The sequence below is a fragment of the Vidua chalybeata genome, chromosome 11 (assembly GCF_026979565.1).
Source record: "Vidua chalybeata isolate OUT-0048 chromosome 11, bVidCha1 merged haplotype, whole genome shotgun sequence".
In the NCBI taxonomy this organism is placed as follows: Eukaryota; Metazoa; Chordata; class Aves; order Passeriformes; family Viduidae; genus Vidua; species Vidua chalybeata.
The window spans coordinates 2862415-2875259 of NC_071540.1; the positions used below are offsets into that span (position 1 = coordinate 2862415).

General features: G+C 41.1%; 1 protein-coding gene across 3 annotated transcripts in view; it reads left to right on the plus strand.

The window, feature by feature from the left end:
* Positions 1–12845, plus strand: part of PEPD (peptidase D) — a 143148-nt gene that overhangs the window by 109773 nt on the left and 20530 nt on the right. The window lies entirely within an intron of this gene.

A 12845-nucleotide genomic window follows, 5' to 3' on the forward strand; every position in this document is an offset into this window, starting at 1 on the left:
TGCTTGTGAAGTCTCTTGGGTTTTTTCTTGCTTGTTTTCAGCTTTTGTAACAGATGGAAGAGGAGTTATATAATGCAGAGAAATCTTCAGTGGTTTATCAGGAGCTGTGCTTGCCTTGGTGGTTGGAGTCTTCTGGAAACTGGGTAGCCCTAGAAGTAAATTAACTTGGGGCTTCCTGTGGATTAGCATCTTGTGGTTGCTGGGAAGCTTTGCTTGGTCTGGTGGAAGCTTTTCCACTGGCACTTCTGAGGCTCTCCTCCATGGCTGTAGTAACACATGAATGGATGTTGCAGTTTTGCTTGCATGAGGTCTTCTGTCCTTTAGCCAGAAGGAGTCCTTTGGCCAGAAGGTCCTTTGGCCTTCCGTCCTTTAGCCAGAAGGTCCTTTGCCTTCATTGCAAAACATAGCCCCAGGTCTCTTCCTCTGGCAAGTGTTGCTGAATTTTTTTTTTACATTTTTGAAGATTTTACTGCAGGGCTGGAATGGGCAGCATCGTCAAAAAGGCCTAGGTACTACTGAAATCCTGCGTAAAGGAGTAGATGTTCATGTAACTGAAGGACTGAACCATAACACGTCAGCACCAAGGGGCCAAGCAAAGCTCACACACACACTGTCAGTTGATATTGCTCAACTCTGGAGTCCTTGATGCTATAACCATAAAATTACTGCTTTTAGTGTAGCTGTCCCCCACCCCCATAATTGCCCAGGCTTAAAAAAGCAAACTCTGGTGGAAAAATAGTATTGTGTAGCACACCCTCGGTAGGCATGAGGCTGCTGAGGGCAGTGCTGAAGGGCAGGTCTCAGCTCTGACATCTGGAGCACCTCCAGTGGACACCTCACATGGCAGCAGCTGGAAGCCTGAACTGCAGGAGTAGGTTAGACTCTTCTGCGAGCAAGCTGGGCATGTCTGTTAGTAGTGGAGAGATCTGAAGGATTAGAAAGGGCACATGTACATGGCTCCCAAATCTGCCTCACTCCATTCTTTATCCTAGTTGCATAAGTTAGATCCAATTCAGTGTTAGCTTTGTTATCCATCATTTGTCACTGGTTACACCTGGGAGACCACTATTGTTTGCTCTTTGGAATTAATATCAATCTATTTGAAAAAAAAAAAAAAGTGTGAAATAATTTGTTTTGCTGTAAGTCCCTCTCTGAAACCTCAAGAAAACAATTTGTTGAAGAACCATGAGCTAACTTTCAAGTTAACCCTACACTGAGCCAGGGCTCCTGGAATCCCTCCTAACCTGAATCACTCCATGCTATGTTGTGAAACCTGCCCATGGAAATGGCAGTGGCAGAGGCCAGGGAGATGCTGCTGGATAAGTGCCCTGTACCCAGCTGTGGCTGTGCCCAGGGCAGGTGTGCCCAGGTCAGCCCTGGGCACCACCCTGTCCTTGGACCAGTGTGTTACTGTCAGTGACACACAGAGTCCAGTGATGGGGGGGAGGTCTCTGTGGAGTGGCTTCTCTTTTATTCTTCAGCAAATGACTGTGTGTTTATACCATGTGCAGCCTCTCAAGTGATTTCTGCTATTTGTTGGTCGGGTTATTATCTTAAGCATTTAGAGAATAATTTCAGTTCTATACATTTAATAGATTGTCCTAGTTGATGAGGACGGTATGGTTGCTGCATTTAGAAAGTTTCTATGTACAGTTTCTGTTTATAGAAACATTGAAGTTTCTGAAATACAGTAAGTTGCTACTGTGTTGAGAAGAACTAAAAAGGAAGCATGCCTATCTCTCAGCTTTGCAATTAGAACTATTTTGCATTAATGCACTAGAGCATAAACAGAGTCTTTAAGATTAATGAGCTAAATATTGGAGCAATCACATACTTTCCATCTTCATCCTTTTGCAATTGCATCCTGGGACCTCCAAGCATTACTCTCTGTCTTTTCTCTGTAGACTAATGAAAAATCACAGGAGAAGGGGAAGGAAGGGAGCTGGTTGTGCTTAGCATGCCTGGTACTACTGCAAAATCTATGTTTAAGAAATCTTTTTTTTAATCTTTAAAGTTATATACATTAATATTTGGGGTGCAAGGAAGAAGGAATTTAAATACCTCACTCTGTAAGGTCCATTGTCCTAAATTCCAGTTCCAAAAAAGATCTCCTTGTCTAGCAAACTGCTCCCAAGGAACAGTTGAGTAAGGCGAGGTTGGCAGCCACTCAAGTCCCTATCTCTACATTTTTATGATTTGAAAAGCTTGTGTATACAGAGTCCCTATTGAATCAAAATTGCATTCAGACATTAGCTATGCAGCTTGGAATATTTGCTGATTGATGTTTGTTTGTTTCAATAAAATGAAAAATAAAAATCAGTTCCAAATATGCACAGAAGTTGTTGTTCATCACATCAGTTTATGTGCAGTGTGAATTCCTCCTTGGGATGCTGACATTACCACAGGGTTTCCCTATAGAATTTCTATCTCTGCATTTTTCAAGCTGGAGCTCATCTTATAAGCATATCCCCAAGTTCTGCATTTTACTGTCCAAGACAGTGAGTATTGCCTTGCCTCTGGCTTTCAGGCTTTGCTTTTTCAATAAATGCTTTTGAGGAAGGTCTTGAAGAATTCTCTGCCCCAGGACTAACATCTCTGATAACACAAGATGGAGGTTTCTCCGTGTTAGGGCTGGAAGGTTCTTTGTGTATGGCTTTCCCAAATATCCAGTTTCACTTAAAGACATGGGTTCTTTAAGCTCTTAAATCCTGTCTTCCAGGATCAAAGATCAGAATTTGCAGATTTCATTGATTCCAGGATTGCCATATAATCTTTGACCAAGAAAGTGCAGTAAAATACATTTCAAGTACAGTCAAAAACATTTCAGGCAAAGAAGTAGACCTACATGCCAAGCAAATAAAAGATCCTTTTATTAATCATGTAGAATCCAGCTGATCCTGAGAGCCTACAAGAAATGGGTACCCTTTTGCTGTAGATGATAAATAAATGCAAAGAAGTAAGTAGTTCCCAAAAGACTCAGGTGTTTTGAGAGGCCAAGGGGAGCAGGCTGGAACAGCCAGTGAGCACAGGCCAGCAGTGTCTGGCTCAGAGTTCAGAAAGTTCTCTGTAGCTGATGGTCCCTCCTCTCTCTTTGCTCCAAGTGCCTCACTGGGTCAAGTCTTGCATTTTGCAGTTGAGAATGGGTGTTTGAAGGTGTTTCTCTAATGTTAGGAGCAACCCTTCCACTCTCATTTCTTTGTCGTGTTCAGACAATTTCAAAATGAATGATTTGAGAACCAGAATGATTCAGAGGAGACCTTCTGTAGGTCTGACTCTGAGGACTTTCTTTGAAGACCAGGAGAAAGTCCTTGGGAGTTCTCTAGGATGGAACATCACAGGTCTGCCATGAACCACTCCACAGGCAGCCTGGAAAGCAGGCTCAGTGTGCTCCTGTGGGTGACTGCTGTGTCCTGCCTGCAGTTTGAGTGCCAGCCACTCCTGGCTTCCCTTGCTGCAAGAGATGTGTATTTGTAGGTGCAGGATGCAGAACAAAGTTAATCCCATGTGGTCTTTGTCCTGTGGGCAGCTGTAACTGCATGAGTTGAACTCCTCTGTGGAACTCTGACCACTTTTTGTGCATTTCTTCTGATTTCTTCAGGGTTTTTTTTATTGTTGTAACTTCCTAACTGCTTTGCAATGGAGGGGTTGTCTTAGCTAGTTTTCCCATGTACAGCCTTCCAAGGAATGTTGTGAATTAGAAGGACAAAACAAAGAAGCCACTTTATTTTCTAGTGTTTTGCCTCCTCCCTGTTTGCCTGATGCAAAAGGATTGAAGTAGTAAAGCTGATGGGGGTAGAGGGGTAAGCCAGGGACTTTACAGGGTGAATGGTCTGTATTTTAGTACACAGGATGTAGATTTTGGATGGGGTGTCCTCCTTTGGTACCTAAATACTGAGGCACAATTCTTTCAGTGAGACTGTCAAGAGGAAGTAAGTTTAGTGAACCACCACCAGTTTCATAAATAAATAAGTTTATTTAGACAACAAAAAATGCTGTGATTTGAATTCAAAGCAGCAGGATGATTCCCTGTTCTATTTTCCAGTAAAATGCCTCTGAGAAAGGAAGAATACTAGAGAATCCAGCTCAGGTAGAATAGTACTAAGAGCAAAGATTAAAATAACTCAATTAAAGAACTGTTTAATAAAAGCAGTTTAATGAAAACTAATAGCTAGGGTATATATTTGGCATAGCAGATCATATTACCAGCAGGTGCTTCTATTATTAAGTTGAGCAGAGTTGTACTTGGCAACATATGCAAATTCAAAATGTGCAGCTTCACAGATTACTACTTCTTTTTGTCCACAACTGTTCGCTAACTTCTTTACAATTTAGATTGATTTTTGGTTTCTAATACTGCTTTAGAGTAATTGTCACTGTATCCAACTAGGATTGAAATCTATTATACCTAAAGAAAATAACTGTAACTGCTACTAATATTTATCCTCCCAGGTTGAAGGTTCTTATTCACATGCAATGGGAGTTTTTTTGCATGGAAGTAATTTTGAGTTATATTTTGTGTAGTCCAGAGTTGTGCTTAGTGGAACACCATGTGGTCATGCTTCTCTGTTGTGCTGTATAAAAACAGTAGCTGACTTCGGTGAATTTTTCAAAAGAAACTGGACTGTAAACTGGAAATTTTGACAATAACACAACAGGGAAGGGTATGAGAGCCCAATCTGTTTTACAGTTTGTGTAATTTCAAGATGCCCATATGAATTATTCCCATTCAGATTGTCATATTTTAGTCAAAGCACTGCTGATCATTATTAATCTGCTGTAAAATCTGCAGCAAAACAATTCTTCTCAGGAATAAAAAATTAATGACAGAAGTTGAAGATTTTATTCCAGTTCCTCTGAAGAACAAATGCTTTTAGGGCATGTTGTAACCAATATTTGATATTCACAAATCTTGCTGAATGGCACCACAGTATTATTTTTCCCTTCTTGCAGTTCAGAATATGTTACTGTGTTGAAAGACAGATTGGAAAGTAAATCTTGTCAATATATGTTTTTAAAAGGTATTTGTAATCTGCTCTCTTTCTCTTCTCTATCGAATGGAGTGGACTGTACTTTTTTTTGCTGGCATTAATGTTCATCAATTGGTAAACAAACAAAAAAATCAACAGAAGTTGAACACTGCCTCTCTGAGATGGACCCAGCAAAGGTAGATCACCTTTCTGTGGTGTGTTAATTCAGGTTTTGTCAGTGTAGATGGTTAAGGCATTGCTACTACTTAGTAAATAAAAGCAGAAGGCACTAAAGGATGCATAGACAATACTGTCAATCAAATTGAAATTCTTTATTCTTTCAAGCTTTTAAATAAAAATGGCATGATTGATTACTGGAGCTCTCATTGTTGGTCACATAACCTAACCCTGCTCAGCACAGCAGTAACCTATGGCAGGAGGTGAAAGAAAAGGGAGTATTTTCTGCCAGCTTCAGTAGGTGCTGCAGACCCTCTGTGAAAGCAGCAATCTGTTGCAATGTGAGGGCTCTGAGTGCAAACCTGGGAGCTGCTCTTCCTGCTGTGATGGACAGGAGCTGCCCCACAGACAGTGAGCACTGCAGCATTCAGAGGCCTAAAATAACACTGAGTTCCTCCCAAGGGTATGAAAACAGGCACTTTAAACTGTTGGGCCTTTCTGCCCTGAAATCCCTCTCATCTCAAGATACCTGAGCAGAGTCTGCAGGAGCTGCCGTGGCTCAGGGACACACCTGCAGCTTTCCAGCTCAGTGGGTTTTTTCACGACTTTCAGGGATTCTTTAAAGGTGTGGCTTGCACAAGCAATGACATTTAGATACCTTTACAGACTCAGCCTAAATTAGCTGCAGGTTTTTTGCCGTTCTATACTGAATGGGGTTTGGTTTAAGACCTTTTTTTTAAAAATCTTTTTTTCCAAAATCTTTTTTTCCTAATTGTAACATGCTGTATATTGTAACATTGTACAGTTCTGGTTTTAATAATGACTTCTAGGGAATGAGCTGCCTGTATCTTGTCTGATTTTTAGTGCCTGCACTGATTTTCTCACAGCTCGGTGTTCAGGAATTGTGCTTGATACTCGTTGCAATTTGAGTTGAAGTGCAAAGTTCACAAGTCCTTCAGTCTTGACACTGCATCAGCTGTAGCCGTCAGAGTGCAAACCTGCTAGACATAAATTATGCTGTTTGCTTTTGCTGTTATGTCTTATCTAAACAGGGTCTTTTCTGAGCTTCAAAGATTGATAAGTTTCCACACTGCAATCACTCCCTCCAAGCACTTCCTTCATTCTGTCAATTCTTTTCCTTTTTTCCTCTTCAATATACACCTACTTTGGAAGGAACATGCTGTAAAATAGTGTCTGCCAGCACTGCTCAATCCCAGTGCTGCATCCAGACATGGGAAAAATCCCTCCTCATGCTCCATACCTGCATCTATTCATATTGCTTTTCTTAATGTTTCTGCATGGCAGAATGTTATCCTCATGTTGCTTCTGATGAGTGACAGCTCACCTCGTGCAGGGTTTATAACTAGGAGGATGGACTTACTGCTGAAAACCTCCATCACGCTGATGCAAAAGGAATGTCACAGTGCAGCTGAATAGCACAGTGCTGTTCAGCCTTTTGAAGAAGTCCAAATTTCAGAGGTGATGAGGCTCAATCTCTATTTCTCTCCAGTAACTCCCATCCCTGTAAGGCAGGTGCATCTTTCTGGGGAATAAAGGGATGGCTACTGAAGGAGTCCATCCTGGTGTGGAGCTGTGGCACTGGGGCTCCAGGCACAGGGCAGGGTCAGGTCTGGTAATCCCTGCAGTCAGAGCTGTGGGTATTTGCAGGTGTGACACAGCAGCAAATTCTGTCTTGTTCCCTTTTGGGCTGGGAAAGTTATTAGGCTCTTCTCATCATATGGCAGCCAGATGCCACAGCTGAAAAGTACAGTCAAAAACTGCATCCCTGAATTTGGCATCCATGAGCCACCCAATGCTCACCCCACGAGCCATGTGGTCATCCACACAGCAGTGAAGCTTTGAACAGCTCCACTGCTGCCCAAACACTGCCAGTGTCAGAGTGCAGCATTTGGGGTTTGCCCCGTGGCAGAGTTGCCTTACCTGGTGCTGCAAGACACCGAGTTCAACGCCAGAGCAGCTGCTGAGTATTTCAGCTAGTGGGCCAAAAAGAAAGCATGAAAATCACCAATATGACAACTGCTTCTCTAGCACCCAAGTGAACGGGGAGAAGATAATTGGGTTTAGTATTTAAATTATGTTTTGGTTTGTTTTTTAAACTGGGTCTGATTGAATTCTAAAGACCTATTGTTTTATGTCTGATATGGTCTCTGCCAGTTGGCAGATGTTAATCTGTTCCAATGGGTTGCTGGCTGGACTGGGATTGTGTGTTCTGTCTGCATTTCAGTGGCACTGCCAGGGGACATTGGGCCTTTTGCCCTTGTCTGTGGACACTTGGAAATTAAATGTAATTTAACCTTAGCACAATTTGGGGGGAAGTTGCTAGAACCTTGCCATACTCGTTTTTTTTTAGTAAGATTGTGACATCTGTGTTGGCAAAAAACCCCCACCCAACAACAACAACAAAAAAACCTGTTAAATCATTTGTGGTTTAATCATTGTCACATTACAACCACAAAGTACCCTAAGTAGTGGCCAAAAAAATCCTGTTAGGCCTTTTCAGAGTACTTTCTGACCAAAGTGGCTAAATACAAGGCAGTAATTCTAAATTATTTTTGTTTGCTGTTTCTACTTTATGTTCTCAAATGGCTTCTAATAAAATTTCAGATAATAATCACTGGGATGAAAATACCAGTGAGTTAACAGCAACTGAGGAGCAGCTTATAGTGTGATGTGTTATAGCAACTCATCTTTTTAATTCTACTGTTTAAAAATTTATGGTATATTCATCAAAAGATAGGAATGCTTTTGATTTCTGATTTCACTAGAAGCTTTTCTTTCTTTTTTGGGGGGGCAAAGAGGGCACAAAAATCTCCTCTATTCGTGTGATCAAAGAGGTCACACATTATTGCAGAGATCCTTATATGATGTTCCAGAGTCCTTGAACCTGGTGTTTCATCTGAAATTTTGTGGGGTTTGGCAAACAGATATCAGACAGGAAATATTTTCAAGGAAGTAAAATAATATTAATTTTATCTTTTTCCTTTCTTTCACAGTAATACCTAAGAGTATCAGATAACACTTAGCTTTATGGGGATGCCTTTAAAAAAAGACTTTAGGCAAACTTAATGTACAAAGTTTGCCATGTTTAAGTGCCACCTCACACATCTGCAAACCTCCACTGTACTGTTTGCATTGTGTCTGAAAACTAATAACACCCCTAGTTTTTTGTTAATTAATCCATGGTCTGTTTTATTTCATTACTGGACATCTCCAGTGCCTGGTTGCTGCTGTGTAGGTCATTCACTCTGTATCTCGAGGAATCTTGAGTGCTGGGGTTGCTGTAAGAGGTGGGTTTTGACCTGACCTCTCTCCTGAGCACATGTTGCATGGCAGGTAACAAATCCCAGCCTAACGAGCCTGGGGAGCTGAGCTTTCCTGGGAGCCAGGCCCTGGTTCAGTGACCTGTATTACCCAGTGTCTCATTTGGCAGAGAATTAAGAAGGGAGCAGACACCTCATCAGCAGATTTTCCTGAGTACAGACTCATTTTGGTTCAAGTGTCAAAGTCCAAGGACCCTCCAATCTGACTTTTTAAACCTCATCTGTCACTGGACTATAATTGGTTTATAAATTGGCTTAAAGATAATAACAGAACTAACCTTTCTACACAAAAAGCACGTCTGCAACTATCGTAAAAGTTCTTACACAAAAAGTATGTCTGCAACTATGATAAACTTCACCAAAGCTTAAATAATAGTCCTGAATAATACATGAGTCAGACATCCTCGTGAGTGATTGGTGGTGGGAGGTCAGTGCTGGCCCACGTTGCAGAGCAGTCAGCCACTGAGCTAAATCACACACCCAATGGCAGAGGCACTTGTGTGGAAGTTGTTGTGGGCTTTGGTTGGTTTTTAACTGCTTTTTCTCCCTACAAGAATGCTGCTATGGTGTTTGACTTCTCCTGCTTGCAGCAGGGCACAGAGGTCTCTGCTGGACCCCCAATAATCCAAAAGCTGAAGTGCCTGAACGTTAAGGAGCCTCCACGAATCAAGGATTCTTTGTACAGAATGTTCATTCAGCACTGTTCAGCCAGCGTTGTTCTTCACACCTGCAAGTCTGCAATCTGTAGGGCAGATTGTTCCCTGGCTGCCTGCAGACCCTTGTCTGTTATTGTTTTCTTTAACATGCTAAAGCCATCCCCACACAGATGTGTGCACAGACATCTGAGCAGAATACAGACACCTCTGGGCCTTGACACAGGGACTCACACATTCTCACTGCAGGTCCTGGGGCATTTCCAGATTGTTGAGTTGCACATCGTATGAGAATACCAGAAAGTTCTGTTCATGGCTTCTTATCAAGTTGTCAGGTTGATGAAACTATCAACTCTGATATTCAAATTTTCCTCCTTTCTCTGTTTTTTTGCAATTATTGGAAGTTCAGTATCTACAAAGGAAAATTGGATTAGCAGAATTTAAGGACTTCTACTCTTCAAGTATACTTACACTAGTTGTCTACGTGACACCTGAGTGCAGGGGTGCCAGTCAGTCCCAGAGACAGCTGGGCTTGCACAGGCCATTGTATTACAAAGATTTCAATTGCCAGATAAAACTAATACAATTTTAGTTTTAAAATAACTTTAATCATCATATATTTCTGTTTACTCTATAATAAATACATATGAATATACTTTTGTATAAAATGGACAAAGACATCTTCCTTGAATTATGATAATTCCTTTTTTCAGTGGATTTTTTTCTATACTTTTCAGTAGTTGCCTTAGTACTGTAAAATAGTTCTTTCTCTTCACAAAATTAATGTTTTTAATATTATAAAGGCAGTAGAAAATGTTTGAATATTTGCATTTAGATCCTCTTTCTTTGTCAAATTACCTGTTTAAGAAATGGGTAGAAATCAGTTTAAACCTTATTATTAAAGTTTATTCCTAGGATGATGGGAATCCTCTTGTATCAAACAAGACAAGGATATCACCATTTTTAAAGTGAAGACCAAAGAATCACTCCACTTAATTTACTGTCTCTAATCAGCTCAAAATATCTCCCTATTTTGTCTTAGCACTCAAGTAATAGTCTGTATATGAGAGTTTTATCCAGGACTTGTAGGTTAAGTGTCTTGGAGGGGGGTGGCCCCCACCCCATAGTCATAATAGAATAAAGCATGAAGCCAGACAATAGAATAGAAAGTGCAATTTATCTATAAACCCTTTGCTTTTTAATTAAGACTATTGGAATACCTATTTATTTGTAGACCAAGATTTGTATTATTTAGCAGGGTGCCTCCAGCAGAAGCTTAATTCCCTCTGCCCAGAGCTGCCCCTGTGCTGTCTGCAGCTGTAGCAGCATGGGGGAGACAACTGGAGCTGAAATATTTCATATCTCTAGCAAAGCTCGTGGCACTGGCCAGATGATAAAAGAGTGGTCCAGAGCCATTTTGCTGAGCTGTCTGAAGCACCACCCTAGCTCCAAGAGAGAGCCCAAAGCTGCAGATTTTCCATCCAGCCTCATTATTTATTTCACAGTAGAGCTTTTTGTTGTTCTCTAATATTGGTCTCTAATGAAGCAGATAAGATGAATAAAAACCAAAACAGATGGGGAATTAAGAAGGCAGAAGGAGAGGAGAAGTAGTTGCACTTTAAGTCAGTGAGAGAAAAAGAAAAAGGTGGGGAGAAGGAAGAAGGAGTTCCAATGGATTTACTCAGTGCCTAGAAGTACTCAGGATTTACAACCATGGCAGTCTTTTCAGCTAGGGCAATAGTGTCACTAATTTGCTCTGTTAAACTTCTGCAGACAAATAGATATGTGGTTTTGGTGGTTTTACTTCTGATTAACTCGGTTTGATATTTGTATCTCCTTTTGTATATCTTCCTCAGTTTGATAAAGGTGACTGTGTCTCTTTGAGTGGAGTCTGTGGGTTTGGATTGAGACCAAGAGAGCCAGCAGAGCTGCAGAGGGAAGCTGAGCTGCAAATAACAGACACCTCAGCTCCACTTCTCTCAGCTTGCTCCAGAGCATCCAGGATATGGCTGTGTTTTGTCTTCCAGCCATGCAGTTCTGACCTTCATTTTTAACAAGGGAGGGTGAGGCTTCAAACAGTTGACCAGGGTCAGATGTTGTTACGTGTGGCTGTGCAGTTATGGTGATGAAAATAGGTGACTTGTAGTAATACTCAGCTAAGAAATCATGGGAGAGAACTTGAAAGGACACCTAGTGTCCTCAGAAAGAAGATTGAAGACTTTTAGAGCAGTTGGAGTTACCTGCAAACTGCAAAAGCTGAACCTCGACTTAGACATAGAAATTCTGTATTCCCACAGCTATAAAATAAACAACTGTGATTCAGTAATACTTTTAGTGTGATATGTGTAATATTGATGTGAGGGATTGTAGTGATTTCAATTTATCATTCAATAGAGTGGAGCCTAGTGTGAGAGAGCTGTGAAACACAGGTGAAAATTGCAATACATTCAATATTCAGAAAGATCAATAATTACAGAATATGTTGAACAGTTGTCAAAGAACAGCTGGTTATAGTTGTATTGGTTCGTATTGAATGAAAAATCTAAATTCCTTTTTAAAGTAGGGAAACCATAAAAATGCCACATTTTGAGCAGGAAGACTGCACAGATTTTGTGGGTGAGCATCACACACTTGGGCACTGCTGGCTTTTGTGAGGAAGCAGCAGCCAAGGGTTTGTGTGTGGCTGTCCTCTGCCCCGTGGCCTTGCTTGGCAGGCAGAGTGCAGCCGGCTGCAGGCTGGGTCCCTGAGTGATCTGATGGGGCTGGGGCTGCCTGCTCACTGCCTACTCACCCAGCTGTTTGCCAGCCAGAGCTCATGGCAGCATTGAGGTACATTTGTCAGAGGATGCACAGAACAGAGCAGCCACTTGCTGCTCAGTTTGATTCTGATCTTTATATCAGAGCCACAAAAGACAGCCAAGTGCTTTCTCCAAGCACTCCCATAGGATGATTTTATTTCCGTCTTTGAAGCCTCAGTACTTTCAGCAAGAAGTGATAATGTAATTAAGATATGACATTTATCTTCACAAGACCCTAGAGCTGCATGTTTAACTGGATTAAAGCAAATGGAGCTTGGTGGGAGTTTGGCCTTAAAAATTGCTCAGCTCTTACTCGTTTAATCATGCCAAAATTGAACAAGGAAAATATTCTTCAACTGTACCTTAGCCCTAGTTGTCTTGACTCTGCAACTGCTGCTCTGTTGATGATGACTCAATGCCATGGTGAACTAATTAGGACAGTACTTTGTTACTAACAAAAGAGCTGCTTTCTTCCTCCCTCCTCTCCCCAGCAGTTTGTCAAACAAAATTGTATCCTATACCAAAATAATAGCAACCTAATGTATCCTGGCACTCTGTCTCTAGTCAAACAACAGTATTTTGTAATGCTGTTTCAGTACATGTATTAGAGGAGTTGTGCTTTACACAGCCCATTAACACAAGGGAATCATTAATTTCTGGAGAGTGTCTTTGCCAGAAAGATGTGGGCTTTAAATCTTCAATGTACGTAGAAAAGTAGTGTCCGTGTCAGATGTTCTAAATGGGTATGATCATTCTTGAAAATAAAAGGATAGTAATGTTCTACGCCCTGCATTTAAAAAACTGCAATCTACAGTTGACATTCTTATAGGAAACTCAGGGATGTATTTACATCTGTGTGGACATGCTTAGATACATTGTATTAACATCTTTTCTTATGGGTATGGATTA